This window comes from Colobus angolensis, unplaced genomic scaffold, assembly GCF_000951035.1.
Source record: "Colobus angolensis palliatus isolate OR3802 unplaced genomic scaffold, Cang.pa_1.0 Scaffold185, whole genome shotgun sequence".
NCBI classification, from domain to species: Eukaryota; Metazoa; Chordata; class Mammalia; order Primates; family Cercopithecidae; genus Colobus; species Colobus angolensis.
In genome coordinates, this window is record NW_012114988.1 from 3,521,565 (window position 1) to 3,532,331 (window position 10,767).

Below are 10,767 nucleotides of genomic sequence, written 5' to 3' on the forward strand. Positions count from 1 at the left end.
AAAAAAAAAAAAAAAACCCACAAAAATTAGCTGGGTGTGGTGGCATGCACCTGCCATCGCAGTTACTTGGAAGATTGAGGCACGAGAATGGCTTGAACCCAGGAAGCAGAGATTGCGCCACTGCACTCCAGCCTGGTTGACAGGGTGAAACCCTGTCTCAAAAAACAACTTTTAGTAAAAACGAAAACCTAACTTGTAAAATCACAATGCCTCAAAGTCTATGAACTATAATTTAAGGGCACACAAAATCAAAAAATATGTATTTAAAATGTCAAGAAACCTGGGTGTGGTGGCTCACGCCTGTAATCCCAGCACTTTGGGAGGCCGAGGTGGGTGGATCCCAAGGTCAGGAGTTCAAGACCAGCCTGGAAAACATAGTGATATCCCGTCTCTACTAAAAAAAAAAAAAATTATCCAGGCATGATGGCGGGCGCCTGTAGTCCCAGCTACTTGCGAGGCTGAGTCAGGAGAATTGCTTGAATCAGGGAGTCAGAGGTTGCAGTGAGCCGAGATCATGCCACTGCACTCCAGCCTGGGCAACAGAGTGAGACTTCTTCTCAAACAAACAAATAAACAAAAAACAAAAACAGAAAAACTGCTTGTCTAAGAATTTTGAAGTGGCAAAAACCAAAGCATAAATCAAAATGTTGAGGATAAAGACAAACCTGCATTTAGAGAAAAATTCAAAGCCAAAATCCGTTCATCTGATAAAACAGATAGGATGATTCTCTGTGCCATCTTGGGCTGCCTGAAACCATCTGAAACTGGCTGACTGCAGATCAAATGGGAGTGTCTTTATGGAGGTAGTAACTTACCAGATCTGGACTCAGTGTTCAGGGTGCTTGGACCCCTCACAGTATTAATAAGTAACTCCAGGCCTCAGGTCTCTCCCATTAGATCTTTAGAGGATTTTATGGACCTTTCTAATCACATCACCCCTTTGCCAATCAGAAAACACCTTGGCTCGGCACAGTGGCTCACACCTGTAATGTCAGCACTTTAGGGGACTGAGAAGGGTAGATCCCTTGAGGTCAGGAGTTTGAGACCAGCTTGGCCAACGTGGTAAAACTCTTATCTCTACTAAAACTACAAAAATTAACCAGGTGCAGTGGTGTGTGCCTTTAGTCCCAGCTACGAGGGAGACTGAGGCAGGAGGATCACTTGAACCCAGGAGGCGGAGGTTGTAGTGAGCTGAGATTGTACCACTGCAGTCCAGCCTGAGAAATAGACTAGATTCATCTCAAAAAAAAAAAAAAAAAGAAAAAAGAAAAAGAAAAAAAGAAAACTACATTTGATTAGATTTCTTAAGCTCCACCCAGTTAATCCTGATTGGATTTTTGGCTTTCTTCCAGATTAACCGATGAACTTAAATATTCATCCATCAAAGTGAAAGATTTAGGGATAGGGTGAAAGTCTAGGACTCATTCACTGATTCACTCCACAAACATGGAGCTTTGCTAACATGTGTCTTTCATAGTCCTGAGTGTGAGATAGGGAAGGGTTGAATCTCTTTCTGACATTAGACAGAAAGAAAAAACTTGAAAGTATCTTTGTTGAGGGATCCCTGGTCACAAATTTATCAAAATATTTCAGAGTTTAAAAAGTTGTACAAAGACAGAGATGACATTCCCTAAGAAAACACAATAGAAATCATCGTGTATCCAATGATTACCTGGGTGGTATAATTTAATTTTTTTTTGGCGTGATGGGGTTGGGGGCTGAGTCTCACTTCCTAGCCCAGGCTGGAGTGCAGTGGTGTCATCTCGGCTCACTGTAACGTCCACCTCCCAGGTTCAAGTGATTGTCATGCTTCATCCTTCCATGTAGCTGGGATTACAGGCATGCATCCCCATGTCTCCATTCGGGTGGAAGAGTTACAGTGAGATTGTGATCGGTTTAAAATTAAGGTCAAAGATTCTCTGAAGGAAATCAGGCCAAAATTATCATGAAAAACTAGATAGCATAATTCAATTACAATGAAAACTAGATAGGAAAAAGAAGGGTGGGAGCCGGGCAGGGTGGGGCTGATTGTTTTAAATGAAATTTGTGGAAGAAACCATGACATGTGAATATGTTGGGGGATCTTGGGGGATCTGTTGGGGATCTTGCAAGAATTGAAAGTCTTGTGTCTAGATTGAGGTTAAAAATTGAAAGGTTAAGTAGCGACAAAAGAGAAGATGTGGAATCTGAAAATTCAACATTATCCTTGAGGGGAGCGAGAGAAGTTCAATGTTTCCAAGAAGTTAAAGGGTGTTTCCTCCCAAAGACATGGGCTTAGCTCAGCAAACCAGTTTGAGAAAATTAAAGAATGTGAGGCCAGGCATGGTGGCTCATGTCTGTAATCCCAACACTTTGGGATCAACTTCAAGTTGATCACTTGAAGCCAGGAGCTGGAGACCAGCCTGGGAAACACAACGAAATCCTGTCTCTACTAAAAATACAAAAAATAACTTGGTGTGGTGGCTCATGCCTCTAATCCTAGCTACTTGAGAGGCTGAAGCGTGAGAATCACTTGAACCTGGCAGGCGGGTTGTAGTGAGCCAAGATGGCGCCACTGCTCTCTAGCCTGAGTGACAGAGCAAAACTCTGCTTAAAAAAAAAAAAAAAAAAAATTAAATTAAATTAAAGGCCGCACAGGATGACCAATTAAACGCCACTATGGTGGTCACAGCCAAGTATAAAGGACTCCAGAGAAAAAGTCTCTAGTGTCAGGATATGGGTGTCAGGTCATGGGTGGGCAAAAATTACCACTAGGACATAAGCAAGTCTTAAGACAATTTTCATGCAACTCGGAAAGACTTGGTCACTGGTGGAACAATGCGGGCACAGGCCGCCACCAAGTATAAAAAGAGAATTCTGTACAAGGAACACTTGTCAAAGCAAATCACTTTGCCCAAACTTCATATTCCAACAGAATTTAAGATTTCCTTTGCTCTAGAGATATTATTAAGAAATGGAATGGGATCCTCAAAATTCTAAGGCATCCCAGACAAAGCTTCTGGGACTCCAGCCAGCTATACATTCAAAATTCATGGTTATTCTCATATGCATTTTTAAACTGATGGGAAAATTACACACCCAGGATAATTTACGGCCACTGTGGGAATTATTGGAAATCTTTAAGACTGTTTTTCTTACAAAACCACAATTGTAGGATTAACCAGTCTGAATGGGATGCTAGCATGTAGAGGCTTCTAAACTCTTTCTTCCCTTTTTTGAGGGTTGGGGGGTGGGTTGGGATCTGCCTACTGATTTCAAGTAGTTGGATTTTTTTTAACTGTTTGCTTAAGATTTTTTTTTGTGGGGGGGAAGGGTCTCACTCTGTTGCCCAGGCTGGAGTATAGCAGTGGTGGGAGGATGGCTCACTGCAGCCTCAAACTTCCGGGCTCAAAGGATTCTCCCACCTCAGCCACCCAAATAGCTGGGACTACAGATGCATGACACCACACTTGGCTAATTTAAACATATTTTATGTAGATGCTGGGGACTGGTGGTTCATGGCTATAATCCCAGCACTTTGTGAGGCCAAGGTGGGTGGATCACTTGAGGTCAAGAGTTCGAGACCAGTCTGGCCAACATGGTGAAACTCCACCTCTACTAAAAATACAAAAATTAGCCAGGCATGGTGGCAGGCAGCTACTCAGGAGGCTGAGGCATGAGAATTGCTTGAGCCTGGGAGGTGGAGGTTGCAGTGAGCCAAGATCATGCCACTGCACTCCAGCCTGGCCAACAGAGCAAGACTCTATCCCCCACCAAAAAGATAGAGATGGAGTTTTGCCATGTTGCCCAGATTGGTCTTGAAACCCTGGGCTCAAATGATCCTCCCACCTTGGCCTCCCAGTGTTCGGGTTATAGGCATGAGTCACTGCTCCCACCAAGAACTCTGAAATGACATAAAGCAAAGCACAAATCAAAATGTTTGAAATAAAGACAAAACTGCATTTAAAAGAAAAAATTCAAAGCTTCAAATTGTTCATACAAAAAAAAAAAAAAAAACCCCAAAAAAACAAACAAAAAAATAGGATATAACTCTGTGCCCATACTGTCACCATCCCACACGGGTTGACTGTAGATCAAATGGGATTGTCCTTGTAGAGATTAGGGACTTACCAGATATGGACTGAGTTTGCAGGGTGCTCAGACCTCAGGAAGAACTGAGCAGTAACTCCAGGCTTGAAGACTTTGGGTCTCTCCTGTGGGTCTTTAGAAGCTTTTATTGACCTTTCTAATCATAACTCCCACCCACACCCCTCCACGTATCCACTGCTAGCTTCCAATCAAAAAGTGATACCTGATTGGATTTCTGAAGCTCCACCCAGTTAATCCTGATTGGGTTTTTGGTTCTCCACAGATTAATGGATTGAACCAGATATCCATTCATATCACATATCCATATTCATTTCATGAATCAAGAAAGTGACAGCATTAGGGATAGGGTGGAAGTCAAGAATTCATTCATTCAAGGCTCGGTGGCTCACGCCTGTAATCCCAGCACTTTGGGAGGCCAAGGCAGGTGGATCACCTGAGGTCAGGAGTTCAAGACCAGCCTGGCCAACACGATGAAACCCTGTCTCTACAAAAATAGAAAAATTAAGACCAGGCATAGTAGATCACCCCTGTAATCCCAGCACTTTGGGAGACTGAGGTGGGTGGATCACCTGAGGTCAGGAGTTCGAGACCAACATAGCCAACATGGTGAAACCCCATCTCTGTCTCAAAATAAAATAAAATAAAATAAAATAAAATAAAATAATTGGCTGGGCATGAGGGTGGGGGCCTGTAATGCAGCTACTTGGGAGGCTGAGGCCGGAGAATTGCTTGAACCCAGGAGACAGAGGTTGCAGTGAGCAGAGATTGTACCATTGCTCTCCAGCCTGGGTGACAGAGGGAGACTCTGTCAAAAAAAAAAAAAAGAAAAAAGAAAAAAGAAAAAAAAAGAATTCATTCATTCATGAACTCCACAAACACTGATGGAATTTTACTAATATGTGACCTGCACCGTCCTGAGTGTGAGGCAGGGAAGGGTTTGATCAAGACATTAGAGAGAAAAACAAAATCTGAAAGTAGTATTGTTGGGAGATCTTTGGCCACATCAAAATTATAAAAACACTTTACAGTGGCCGGGCGTGGTGGCCCACACCTGTAATCCCAGCACTTTGGGAGGCCAAGGTGGGTGGATCATGAGGTCAGGGGTTCGAGACCAGCCTGACCAACATGGTGAAACCTGGTTTCTACTAAAAATACAAAAATTAGCTGGGCTTGGCAACATGCGCCTGTAATCGCAGCTACTCAGGAGGCTGAGGCACCCCAGCCTGGGCGACAGAGCAAGACTCCATCTCAAAAAAAAAAAAATGCTTTATAGTGAAAATAGATTTGTAAAAACAGAGGTGTTGTCCCTACAAAATCAGAATAAAAATCTCCGTGTATCGAGTGGTCTTCTGGGTTTTATATCACCTAATGTAGCATATTATACACTCGTTCTGGTGGAAGAGGGGTGCCACTGAGGGCGTGAGTGGTCTCAGGGCTTAGGTTAAGACTTCTTTGGAAGAAATTCAAACCATACCTATAAACTTTATAAATTTAATCAGTGAAGAAGGGAGGGGGAGAAACCAAAATAAACCAAGCTTGCAGCGCATTCAGCATTCATCAGGAGGTCAGCTTGCCCTCTGACCTGCTTCCTCATGGTTGCTGGCAGCCTGCTGTCTCAAAATCATGTAGATCTTAGATTACAGTTCCCCTTAACTGCCCTGCAGGCAACAATTTAAGCATTGTAAAACATTAACTTTTCATTTGAGATATTCTTTCAGGTTCTGCATGTCAGTGAAACTACTGATGCCAGCTGATCTGAAAGGCCCTGCAAGGCACCAACTCACCAAAAAATGCAGGTTCAACATCCTGATGACTTCATCCCTCTTACCACCACCAAAATACACCAACTTTCCAGCCCCTTGCTATCCATGATCCCCTGAAAACCCTGAGTAATCCTTGGGGAGATGAATTTGAGGATCTCTTCCCAGCTTCTCATTCAGCCACCCTGTGATCATTAAACTCTCTACTGCAAACCCTGCTGTCTCCGAATATTGGTGAGCTACTGTGCAGCAGGCATAGAAACCTGATGGTCCTGTAATAAAGTCATGTCAAAATTACAAAGGGAAGTGAGTGAGGGTGGGGGCTGGGCAGGGTTGAGCTGGGTGTTTTAATGGGATCCTGGGAGTGAACCAAGACTTGGTAAACATGTTGGGGGTTATTGAGGGAGTGAAGGAGGAATCTATCCAACATTGCACTGATACCCCTTTGGTTTTGATCCTTAGGAGCAAGGATGAGTCTTTCATTTATTCCCATTGCTTTGCTCATTTCATAATAAAAATCCTTATTTTTTTATTTTACAGAGTCTCTTTCTCTGTTAAGTAGACCATATATTTTGTCACCACACAAGATGAGTAACCTGGTTTTATGGAGAGAAAGGGTCAAAAGGACCATTCTTTTTTTTTTTTTTTTTGGAGACAGAGTCTAGCTCTGTCGCCCAGGCTGGAGTGCAGTGGCGCGATCTCGGCTCACTGCAAGCTCCGCCTCCCGGGTTTACGCCATTCTCCTGCCTCAGCCTCCCGAGTAGCTGGGACTACAGGCGCCCGCCATCTCGCCCGGCTGGTTTTTGTATTTTTTTTTTTTAGTAGAGACGGGGTTTCACCGTGTAGCTCAGGATGGTCTCGATCTCCTGACCTCGTGATCCACCCGTCTCGGCCTCCCAAAGTGCTGGGATTACAGGCTTGAGCCACCGCGCCCGGCCAAGGATCCCATTCTTAACCAGCTGGGGGTGATATGAAGGTTATGGTTATTCTTTGTCATATCTGCACCTGCATAGTGCCGGTGAAAACCTGCAGGTCATACTGGGCAGGCTTCCCAATTAACCACCTGTGGAAGGTCTTAGGATTGGGTTACATCCTGTCCCTGAGTAAAGAATCTGATCGTGAGTTCATGAGTGCCTCAAACTCTTCAAGTACTGATGGAAACTTCACCTACAGACAGTGAGAAGGACACTGATTTGATTCTGATCATGAAGTTTTGCTGGTTGTCTTGCAAGGAAAATGTTTTAGCCTGTTATGTTGTCATCTAAGGCCAACGATGGTAGCCTTTGTATTGTATCTTCCAATGGAAAGGACACATTCAAAAAACAACTCTATTTGAGGCTTGCCGGGTCAAGAAAACAAAAACAAACAAGCAAAAAACCAAACTGATATGAGGAGTCCCATTCCCTTCTTTTAACCTTTCTCACAAAAGCATTCCAACTTGTAACAGACTTTGGTACACACCCACTTTGTCAGTGTGTGTCTTCCAGGTCGATCCTCACATTTAGTTTCCAATGAACTTCCATTGACACCAAGTTGCATGGTAATGGTTTGGACTGGAGTGGGGAGAAAAAATATTTCTATGAATTTTATAAAGTAATCCTCACATGCCATCTCCATTGAAGAATGAATAGGCGCCAGGCGCGGTGGCTCATGCCTGTAATCCCAGCACTTTACGAGGCTGAGGCAAGTGGATCACAAGGTCGGAGATGGAGACCATACTGGCCAACATGGTGAAACCCTGTCTCTACTAAAAATACAAAAACTAGCCAGGCGCGGTGGTGTGCTCCTGTACTCCCAGCTACTCAGGAGGCTGAGGCGGGAGAATTGCTTGAACCCGGGAGGCAGAGGTTGCGGTGAGCCGAGATTGTGCCACTGTACTCTAGCCCGGGCAAGAGTGAGACTCTGTCTCAAAACAAAAACAAACAAAAATATATATATTTGGAGTGTAGATAAAACTGTATTAGAGGAAAAATCAAAGACTGTATCTGTTCATCTGAAAAACAGGCAGGAGAATTCTCTGTGTCGCCTTGACCTGCGATGTTGCTATCCTGACTGGCTGACTGTGAGTCATAGGAGTGCCCTTTGTGGAGGTCCCTGACCTACCAGATCTGGACTCAGTTTGCAGCGTGCTTGGGCCTCATGGAGGTCACTCATTGGAGTGTGCTCTGGATCTCTTCTGGGGGTGCTCACAAGTTTTCTTGAACCTTTCTCATCACACCTCCCCTTTTCAACCACCAACTTCCCATCAGAGAGTGATGCCTGATTAGATTTCTGAAGCTCCACCCATTTAAGCCTGTGAATTCAGGTGGCCATTCAATCCTTTGGATATCCAGTCATGAAACTGAAAGTGTTGGTATTGGGGTGCAAGTCAAGAATTCATTTTGATAAAGTTGATCCAGCCAAAGATCTCTGAACTATAAAGCTTTTGTTTTGTTTTTCAGTCTAATCTCAGGAACAGATTGAACCCTTCCCTGTCTCAAGCTCAAAACTAGGAAGGTCACATATTAGAACAACTCCTTCTCTGTGCAGGGCCTTAATGAATGAATTCTCGACTTCCATGCTAATCCTAACAAACACTGATGGAATTTACTAAGGGACTGACTGATAAGGAGGGTGGTGTGTGCCTGTAATCCCATTGAGGAATTCATATTGAGGAATTATTTTCTTATTTTGCTGAGAATATTTTTAAAATCCTGAATGAGCCATTGAATTTTTTCAAATGTTTTTCCTACATCAATTAAGATGATCATTTTCTGGTGCTTTTATTCTATTTATTTGTTTAAATACATTGGTTGAATTCAAATGTTCAACTAATTTTTTTTTTTTTTTTTTTTTTGTGACAGAGTCTCGCTCTGTGGTCCCGACTGGAGTGCAGTGGCACGATCTCAGCTCCCTACAACCTCCGTCTCCTGAGTTCAATCGATTCTCCTGCCTCAGCCTCCTGAGTGGCTGGGATTACAAATGCGCACCACCATGCCTGGCTAATTTTTGTATTTTTAGTAGAGATGGGTTTTTAGCATGTTGGCCAGGCTAATCTCGAGCTCCTGTCCCCAAATGATCCACCCACCTTGGTCTCCCAAGGTTCTGGGATTACAGGCATGAGCCACCGTGTCTGGCTCTGAGTGATTCTTAAAGAGAATGAACAGAGGAACAAGGGAAGCCCGTTCTGGGAGCTGGCTGCTCTCGGGGCAGGCAAGCCACTGTCAGGGTGATGGGGGGCAGGTCCTTTCTGCCATGGAGGACGCAGCGCAGTGGAACCCGACTTGGCTCGCCATCTGCCTTGTGAAATCCAAGCCCTGCACTTCGCAACATGGAGAAAACAATCTGTGGATCTTAATGCCCCAGCTCCAGGATGTCCTCCTCATTGGTGCAGGTGAGGGGATGCCTGATGAGGCAGTGCTCCTGGCCCCCACACTCATCAGCTCCCTTGGTGGGAGCCATGTCAAACCAGACAGTTCCAGGCAGCACCTGCAGGCCACACTGAACTGAGGGGAGCCAGATCCCGCCCCTGCACCTGCCTCAGCGTCTCCCATCCCTCCCAGGGCTGTGGCTGCTGCTGCCTCTACCTGGCTGCAGTGTCAGGGAGAGAAGGAGCCTCTGCATCTGGCGGGCTCATCCGTGAGGGCCCAGGGAGGGGCGGGTGCAGAAACAGGAGGGGAGGTCTCAGGTTCTCCTGGCCAGCCCAGGAAATGCTGAGTCTCCTCTCAGAGCCAGATTGAAATTTTAGGTGAGCCAAGGTAGGAAAATAACACAGGGGGATGGGGCCACAACAAGAACCACTTCCCGGTGATGACTGCGTCTCAAAGCCTGACTCAGCATGGCGGGGGCGCAGAGGAGGCCCAGCTCCCAATGGATGGAGTGGCTCTGGCTCTGGCTCCAGCTCTAAGCTGCTGCCTTGGCTTCCTGGGCAGAGGGGGTGGGTTTTAACTCCTTAAATCCCAGGATGGGAGAAGGAAGGAGAGGCCAGTGTCCTGGTGTTTCCCGGATGGGCAATTTCAGAGAGATCATTGCTTTACTTTTCTGGTAAGTTTTCTTCTTCTCCTGTCAGGATAAAAGGTTTGCAGGGAGAAATCTGAGACCATCTTTCAAGTCTCAACTTCAGTGTGATTGCCTCAGTAAATAGTTTTCTGATACCCCTGGCGGGGAGAAGTCTCATATATGTCTTACGAAGTAAAAGTAGAATTCTAAGCACCCCAACTGACTGGATGGACCCTTTCTCTTCACTAAGTGGCTCCAGAGACACTTGAAAAACTAGCTCAGGTCATGTTAGAAATAGAGGATCAGAAATGCCTCATTATACACTCCTCCCTTTGGAATTCAAGCACGACTAGCCAGCATTTTCGTGAAAACAGAGAATTCAAGCCTCAGAAAACAGATTCTTTGTAGAAGTAAGATACTAAATTTCAACCTGACTCAAGAATAGCATCACATGACAGCGAGCAGGCCTTGAAATGAATCAAAGGCTTTTACCCTAAAATGTATTTCTTTGACATATTTTAAATTGCCCTGCACAATTATCTTTTGTGAGAGAAATTTACATTTTGCAGAGAATCTCCTTCCCTTTCCAGGCCTTTTGTTATACTGAGAGGATTAGCTGAGAGTCTAGCATCTTTTAAAGGTCTTAATAGAAAATATTTGCCATCTATTTTCTCTAAGGGTGGCCACATAAGAGACTTCTTCAGGGGCTGGGCACGGTGGCTCACGCCTGTAGTCCCAGCACTTTGGGAGGCCGAGGCAGGCAGATCACAAGGTCAGGAGATCCAGACCATCCTGGCTAACATGGTGAAACCCTGTCTCTACTAAAAATACAAAAAATTAGTCGGGTATGGTGGTGGGCACCTATAGTCCCAGCTATTCAGGAGGCTGAGGCAGGAGAATGGTGTGAACCCGGGAGGTGGAGCTTGCAGTGAGCTGAGAT

At 44.9% G+C, this 10,767-nt stretch overlaps 1 protein-coding gene across 1 annotated transcript in view; it reads right to left on the reverse strand.

Moving 5' to 3' along the window:
- Positions 1-4,148, reverse strand: part of PRAMEF20 (PRAME family member 20) — a 10,171-nt gene extending 6,023 nt beyond the window's left edge. The window contains exon 1 of the mRNA XM_011939931.1: positions 4,111-4,148. The gene's annotated coding sequence lies outside the window, so the exon portion shown is untranslated. The remainder of the gene's footprint in view (positions 1-4,110) is intronic.
- Positions 4,149-10,767: the final 6,619 nt, after the last annotated feature.